The following is an 8,628-nucleotide window of genomic DNA, read 5'->3' as shown; positions in this document are numbered from 1 at the left end:
ATTTCTCTGTGATCTGTGCTATGGTGCCAAGGAATGCAGTCGTGTGTACGTTTTTGCCCACTTGTCCCAGTGTGGTGGGAAATGGGGTGGGGTGGGAAAAGTACTCCAGCACTTTAAGCACTCTCAGAGAATTATGAATAGAGAATAGTTGCCTCACGGGGTTTCTTTGGATCATGTGTACCTTGTCGGAAGAGGCATACAGTGTTCTTCAGCACTTCTTCCGAGCATCTACCACACTGACTACTTGATTTGAAAACTGGGCTTGATCATCCTCTTGTTCACTTTCTTCTTCCTCATGGGAGGCCATACCACGGGCAGTCAAACTCCTAGTGGCATCTGGAGTAGCTAGGTGGCACTGAATATAAGATTAGAGAACTTCACCTGCATTGGGGGAAAAAAACAAACAAAACTAAAAATGCATGTGCTTGTTGATCTAAGTTAGACAAGACTCCAGCAACTTGTCATCTACTTCCATGCATACCATCTTTATCAAGACTCCTTCTGCCCTGGCTGGTGTGGCTCAGTGGATTGAATACTGGCCTGTGAACCAAAGGGTCCCTGGCTCAATTCCCAGTCAGGGCACAGGCCTGGGTTGCAGGTCCCTACTTGGGGGTGTGCAAGAAGCAACCACACATTGATATTTATCTCCCTCTCTTCCTCCCTCTCTAAGTATAAATAAATAAAATATTTAAAAGAAAAAGAAAAAGAAAAGACTTCTTAGAATGTAGCACTTCAACCAAAACAACAAATGTTGTGTGCGAGGCAGTTAACCAAGGAGAAGAGGTCATTTGGAATGGCAGTTAAAATGTTTTGAGGGAACTGTTAGCAGGTAGCTGGTAATGCTGGAGATGCCCAAAACTTCATAATCTTCTACTTTCACCCAATGATAGTCTTCAGTAACCCCACAATAAAGGGTGCTAATCAACTTGTATCTCTCATGGGGGACGACAAGCACATGAAGCGAAGCTAATTGGGAAAGGCAGTGAACATGATTTTAACATGTACAGAGTTAAGAAAAAGCTCCATAACTCTGCTTTTCAGAAGTGTCTCCCACCAGAACACTGTTGGCTCTAACTGCACATTTTGTGATGATTCAAACACGTAGCTATAATGTCTGCCCGAAATTGGAGGGAGAAAGTTCCAGCTAAAGTCTTGACTGGCAAGTGCAAGGTCATGCGGAAATGGCAAAGATAGGACCTGAGCGCCAAGGTCTTCCCTCCTGATGAATCCCTGCAGAACTTCAGTGGTGAACATGAAAAGTTCATGAAGGTCTTCTTCCTGAAATACTCCTTTGCAGTTACTTTGGAATCCTGGGCTCAGTCCAATGTTGTTAGTTGTACCTGAACTTGAGTATCCCATCAACAGGGTGGTCAGGATAGAACAAGCCACAATCTGCACAGTGGGACTTGCCGCTCGGTATCCACTGGCTGACTTCATGAAAAATGCTCTTGCACTCGACTGATCTATCCAATGATCCTTATTTTAAAATCACTGCCACTACTCATAGGATCTGCTCCTGAACATACTTTCAGAGGTTAGGCCTTTATAAGACACAGGTTAAAAGGAATGTTTGCCGTCATTTGAAGCTGCTATTTTTGCAAGAGAATCTCCTCTCGGAAAACTGCTTCCATTATGGCTATGGCGACTTGAAAAAGAACACAGTCCACTTTACTTGTAGCTTTAAAAATAAATTAGGCCCTGGCTGCTGTGGCTCAGTGGATTGAGCGTCGGCCTGCGAGCCAAGTGTCGCTGGTTCGATTCCCAGTCAGGGCACATGACTCGGTTGCACGTCAGGTCCCCAGTTGGGGGCGCAAGTGAGAGGCAACCACACAGTGATGTTAAAAAAAATAAAAATAAAAAATAAATAAAAAATAAAAATAAATTGGTGGTCTTTTTGCACCACGAACAGCTAGCTCAGATGCTCTCAGAAGACCCCTCAGGCAGGTGGCAGTTCAAAACTGATGGCAATTTTACCAAAGTTTCCTCACCTGTCTTCAACTGTTACCTCCAAAGCACTATGGGCCAAAATATGTTTGCAAACTTGCAAATGGTGATTTTTTTTTGTTTCCTCAATGATAAGACTGTGTGCTGGCGAGGTCCATATTGTCCATGAACGCTGCTGCCATCCTAATTCTGGCCACGCTCCCAGCTGGGTGAGTGCTTACGGGCCACAGCTGTGAGTGTTTCCCCCTCGATGACTTCATGGGAGCACGCGCTCCCGGCTGCGCATCCCAGTAGCGACACCAGACAGGGCCTCACGCACCCGCGGGGGCTGTGGCAGCCACAGTGCGGGGGTCCATGGGGCTGTCCCGACTGACTGCCGGGCTCTGGGTGCGGGGCCCCGGAGCTGGCCTCGCTCGTGGGGCAGCCGGGTGCCCCTCGGGCCAGTGTCGGAGGACTCCGGGGTGGCTGGCCAAGGCGGCGGCAGGTATGTACTAATTTATTTCTAAGGAAATTGATAGATGAAATCACATGCTTTGGGGCAGGACAGGTTAGAACTTGAATTCAGACTTGACTCCAGCGCCGGGGCTCCTTGACTCTTGTGTTTTTCAAATACAACCCATCTCACCTAGGGGACACTTTTTAACATAAGGTGCAAAATCTCCGTCAAATTTCTCTTACACATCTAGTCATTAGTTTTCCAAATGTGCCAGTCTCTAATTTCACAGACATGGGATATTTTAAACATTAGCAAACACTCGTCACCTAGTCGTTAATTGAATGAGTGAATCACTTGAAGTTCCATAGTTTAGTGCTTTCATTATAAACTTGTTGAGTATCCAATATGTGGTTTATTTGTAAAACACTTCATTAGAAAAATATATGAAAAGAATATCTATTTCAACGTTAATAAGCTAAGATAGAGCTATTACCTGAAACTCCATGGAATGCTGAGTTATAATACATGTTTTATGAGATGCCTCTGTGTTGTGAATTTGGTTATATATTATTTTTATGGGATAAAACTGGTGCACAAATTCTTAAATCCACTGGGGTTTTTAGTGTGTATTTCAGAATTTTGAATAAACTTATTATATTGAGTTATTCATATATACCAACAGAACAGCTGTAGTCCAAGGTAATATACTTAAAATATTTCTTGTGAGAAACTGATTACAGCATTTTGTAATTTAAAAAGAATATGGGACAGTATAGTTTCCAAATGGTCATTACTACTAAACTCAAATTTTAGTGTAAATTATTTAACCAAATTTAAGAGGTATTGTTCCATTCTAAATTTAAAAAATACAAAAATCTATTAAGAACAAAGAGCACTTTCATAAAGGTGAAAACTCCTCATTAAAGTATTAGTTATATCATCACCAGAATTTAAAAAGAACCACTTAAGTGATTAAAACCTAAATATCCACATACAATCTGTAATCATACAGTGCAGGGCAAGATTAGTATATATACATTAAGAGAAATATTTAGGTTTAATTCTTTAATTACAATTGTAACTGCAAATTGAAGTTAGAATTATTTAACTGGCTTTAATGTTTACTACTAAATATTTTATTCCAAAACAATCACAATTTTTAGTCCTTTAAGGGACCCTATACTAGTTATCTATTACTGAGAAATGAATTATTCCAGAATTTAACAGCTAAAACAACAAGCATTTATTATCTTGCACTGTGTGTGGTCAAGGAATATGGGCACAGCTGAGCTGCATGCATCTAGCTCAAGATCTGTCATAATGTTTCGGTAAAGCTGTTTGACATGGAAAATTGACAATAACTGGAGAATTTGCTTCCAAAGTCACTCCCATGGCTGTTGGCATGAGTCTGTTCCTTGCAGGCTTTTGGAATGAGGATCTCAGTTCCTTTTTATGTCCCCTTGGTCTCTAGGGTTGGAGAACTATTCGCAAAATGACAGCTGTGTCCTCTAGCATGAAGGATCCAATATGGAAGCCAGAGTCTTCCTGAGGCTATTCTTGGTTATGATATAACATTGTATCTGCTGTATTCTTTTCAGCAGAAGTGTGTCAGTCAGTCCTGTGGACACTTCATGGGAGGAAATTACCCAAGGGTGTGAATAGCAGGGGCCAAGACTCATTGGTACCTTCTTAAGAGACTGTTGACTATAGACTCTCATTGATCTCTCAAGCTCTAGAATTTGAACAGATTTTTAAAAGCTAGAAAACCTTTGTATTTACCTCTGTGTTAAATATCAGAATGTATAATAATAAGAGAAATTTAGCTATACAATTTTAGGTGGCATCTGTTTCCCAAGAAAAAGCTTAAGAATAGCCTCTGGTATTTCTCTGCACTCTGAGAGAGATTCTAAAATGTATATCATTTATCACTTTGTAATTTTTAATTATTATTGTTTCAATATAGTTTTGACTTTTTGCCAATTCAGAATTTCTTACAATCCTATGACCTTTTGACCTGTTTTCAGTGTATATTATCATTTGAAGAGACAAAACCTCTTCTTATCACTTTCTGAATTTAAAGTCATATTCTGTTATATAGAGTGAGATTTGTAGGATTCTTTTATTTTAACTGTCATTTTTGGCCTGCTAGTCTTATATTTGGTAAAACTACATTCTAGATTCGGACATTAGATACACTGTCAAGATAGTTTTTACTGATGTATTTTGATATGTATTTTTTCCTGTTTATAGGTAATTAGCAAGTATTTTGGAATTCTGTTTCAGACCAATATTTCTTTCCAATAACTTTGTTCTATCTAAAAATTATTTTCTCCATGATAAAATGAAAGAAAAGTCAGCATTTTGTGTATATATGTGCTTGTGCGCTGCAAAAATCAGGAAATCTGAATCCATTCATTCTCACCCCTTACATTTCTCTATTAGCATGATTTAACTATTCCTATATTATTTATTCAAATATCAATATCACTTGTTTAATCCCTAATAAGTTATTTGTCTCTTAGTAGTTTAATTAATAATAACATCAGTTCTGCTTTAATGAGAACAGAAAGCCTAAAAACCTACTTAATTTCACTGAAAATCTATTTTCTCATGAAATAAAACAAAAAGGTATTACCAAAAAGATATATATATATAACAAAGTGTGTGTGGACACACACACACACACACACACACACACACACACACACACACACACACACACACACACACACACACACACACCTTCATTTTAATTCAGGGTGGTCTCTCTTCACCAGTAGTGTCAAAACATTGAAGTGACATCCCTGACATATCTATTGTCCCCTGAGATCAGCTGTGCAAGAGGCCGATCTCACATCAGGAGAAGCCAAAGCAGAAATGTCTAAGATACAAATCTACGAGTAACTTACTTTATTTTTGTACTGTGGGAAGATTTTTAAAAACGTTTATAAGCATATGCACCTTAACATTATTTGAACATTATGCCTTCTCTTTATATTTCATTTGTTTCATTAAATCTGGTCCTGACATATATTAACAATGAGGTTTTGGAACGTTATTCCCTTTTGAGTAATTTTTCAAAAGAAGCTCAATGGAATTCTGTCTCGTTACCTGGCCAGAGAAGCACCAGACTTAAGAACACTGTCAGGGAAACAGCTGAAGCAGGGAGACCACTGGGGTGTACACATGCTCCCATTAACCTCTCAGAGGGGAAGGAAACCTAACACCGAAAAAGTGACAGAGTTGCCAAGGCAATGCTCTGTCAGCGTATATTTCTGGGACGCAGGTTGCAGTTGCCTTTGCTTGGCAACTGGAAATGTGCGGGTATCGCACAAAAACCTAACCACCGTGTCAAAGCATTTTATGTCACTCCAAAACTTTTACTCATGCTGCATGTAGACTTATGGATAAAAAATATCTTCCCCACAATTTCATTGTGACAAATAAATAGAAAATTACATTTAATGTGATTTTTGTAAAAAAAGAAACATTTTACTATTTTAAGTGTTTACTGTATGTTTAATATAACCTAAGTGTTTTATAGTATAATATAAAGTTATATTAAATGTGTTTTATGTAAAAAATAATAAAAGTGCTTTAGTAGTATAATTTTGCACCCAATAATTTTTTTCCAATTTATTCCTGTAATTTATAATTGCTTAGCGATTAAAGTAGATAAAGAAGAACTTGTATCTGGTGAATTATCTGATCTGTGCCAGGCACTAGGACAGGGGCCATTGTCAGATGAGACCTGCATGAAAACTTCATGTCATTGCTATTTTATCCACTTTCCAAGCAGGAAATTGAAGCTCAAAAGCATATGCAAGCTGACAAGGATGGAGTACGTGATCAGTGGCTGGACTTATATTTAAATCTCCTTTGAGATTGAATGTGTATTATAGAGGTTAGGGACTACTTCTATACACAGGAGGGGTGCCCTGTTTGGTACAGGTGGTCAAATAGAGGGAAAGTTCCTGCCAAACAAGCATGTGCTTATACTTAACCGTAGGATTTTCAAAACTGCATTGAAAAATCTGTTGTATATCATTCCGTGTTAGAATTGTTATGAAAATTCTCCCTTGCCCAACATGTTATAATTGTTTAGTATAGAGTAACGTCATTACTAGTCCAAAGGATGAATATTGCAGACAGTCACAGAAGCCAAGGGAGTTCACAGGGAGGTCGCGGAAAGGTGCCAAGGGGCATGTGAGAAGAGGACTTAAGTTCCTCTGGTTGGGGATTGTAAGACGTCACCCCAAACACGTGCAATGTTATTTAAACAATATCAACAACCACTCTCAATGGTCATGTGAATTTGGAATAACAACACAAACTAAAAATATAGTAAATGCACTATATCTCTTACTCTGTCCATGTTTATACTATGTATAAATTGGTCCATAGTTACCGTAGTTTCCTTTTCTAGATATTTATTCTAAAAGTTCAAAATTGTCTAAGTTTTAAGGATAAATGACTTATGCATTTATTGTGTGTCACAAACTATGCCATAGATTATTTTCTTTATATTTGTACCATAACATGGTAGTAAGACCTTTTTTTCTCCAGTAGAATTCCAGTTGAATTGTTTTGTCTTCTTTAAGCAAAGAAACATGTGTTTTTTTCCACATATTAAGTGCTTCCAGAATGTGACTTTGTTGTATCTATGCAATGAAATGTATTTTACTGTACGGTTTTAAAAATAGAATTCTCTATCTTGAGCCTTACATGTCTGAAGGTATCTTGATTTATTCTCACCTATTCAATTCCTATTTTTGCTGGGTATTGATTTTTTACATTCAATATAATTTTATATTAGATCTTTAGATCATTGTTTTTCTAATAGTTGGTTTTTCTGATAACAGTTCTGATGCCAGGGTGATAAGTGTTTCTTTTGTATATGTGTATTTTCCAGTCTCTGAGAGATGCAAGTATTTTCTTAGATGGGAATTTTCTGAAATTTCAACAGTATGTGGAAAATACTGGTCTTATTTAATTCATCTGTCTTGATGGCAGTCTTCCTAAAGATCCATGTATTCCTATAACTTAGAACATATTCTTTTATTATTTGATTATTTTTCTTATTTATGCTTCTTAAGTTCTCTCTTTCTGGCAATCCTTTTAACTATATATTAGATATAGTTTTATTTTATTCCTTTTATATATATTTTTTGTTGTGTATATTCTTTTTTTTTTTTCTCAACCATCTTGGAGACATACTTAAATCTCTCAGGCTTTCTCCTGCTATTTTTATTACTATATATACTTTTCAAATGTTAAATTTCTATGGAACTCATAAGAGTCAAAATGAACTCTTAAGATAGCTCATTGAAAACATTGAGTCTAACTATAAAGGTGTTATACAAATCTTGGGCTACATTTCACAGATCAATGGCATAATCTATTTTTAAATGTTCACTATTTCAAGAAATAACTTATATTTTAACATTTTCCTACCATACTACAAAGAATATTTGTATATGAGATTTGCCAATGAAAAAAGGATGTTATAGGCACATATGTTTTTCAGAGATGTTACATTATTATATTTCCATTATTGATATTCACAGTTGTCACAATAATATGAGATATGGAAAGTATGTCACTAAAGGATCCATTCATCATGATTAAATAACTTGAAAAAATAATTTGATACTGCGTCATTTTTCAGTGCTTTTAAATATTTCTGATCTACTGGCTAGAACAATTTCAGTAATGATCTCCTCATATACTAGTTGTAGGAAGTGAATAGAAAAAGGTTTGACTTTATGTGGTGGTCACACAGTGAAATATACAGATCTAGTATCATAGAAATGAAATGTACACTTGAAACCTATATGACCTATTAACCAAAGTTGCCCAAATAAATCTAATAAAATTTAAATAAAAAAGATAAAAATAAAATACATAAAGTTAATGCTAATGAAGAAAAACATTTATGTAAAATTGTATGTGATATTGTAAAAGGATATAATAAAAGAAGTAGCCTGTAATTAAATAATTTATTTTTTATTTAAGAATTTTTTTATTAAAAGATTCTATTTTTCTGATGTTTGTTATGCTTTGTCATATTTTCTAGGATCACTTTCTAAGGCAATTTTATCTCATTTTTCAAGATGTAATACTTTGTTTCCTTTTTTGTCAATGGAATATATTTAACATACATCAGAATAAATAATAAGATAAGACCTTATTTGACAGAAAGATTACATATTGAGTCACTTTGTGTCACTGAAGACTTAATGGAAGAC

General features: G+C 36.2%; 1 pseudogene; it reads right to left on the bottom strand.

The window, feature by feature from the left end:
• Positions 1-732: 732 nt before the first annotated feature.
• LOC149999219 (exportin-4 pseudogene) lies at positions 733-2,300 on the bottom strand (annotated as a pseudogene).
• Positions 2,301-8,628: the final 6,328 nt, after the last annotated feature.

Source organism: Furipterus horrens, unplaced genomic scaffold (assembly GCF_987537825.1).
Source record: "Furipterus horrens unplaced genomic scaffold, mFurHor1.1.pri manual_scaffold_10, whole genome shotgun sequence".
NCBI lineage: Eukaryota > Metazoa > Chordata > Mammalia > Chiroptera > Furipteridae > Furipterus > Furipterus horrens.
The sequence above is the reverse complement of the archived record's forward strand: the minus strand, read 5'-3'. Positions and strand labels throughout refer to the sequence as shown.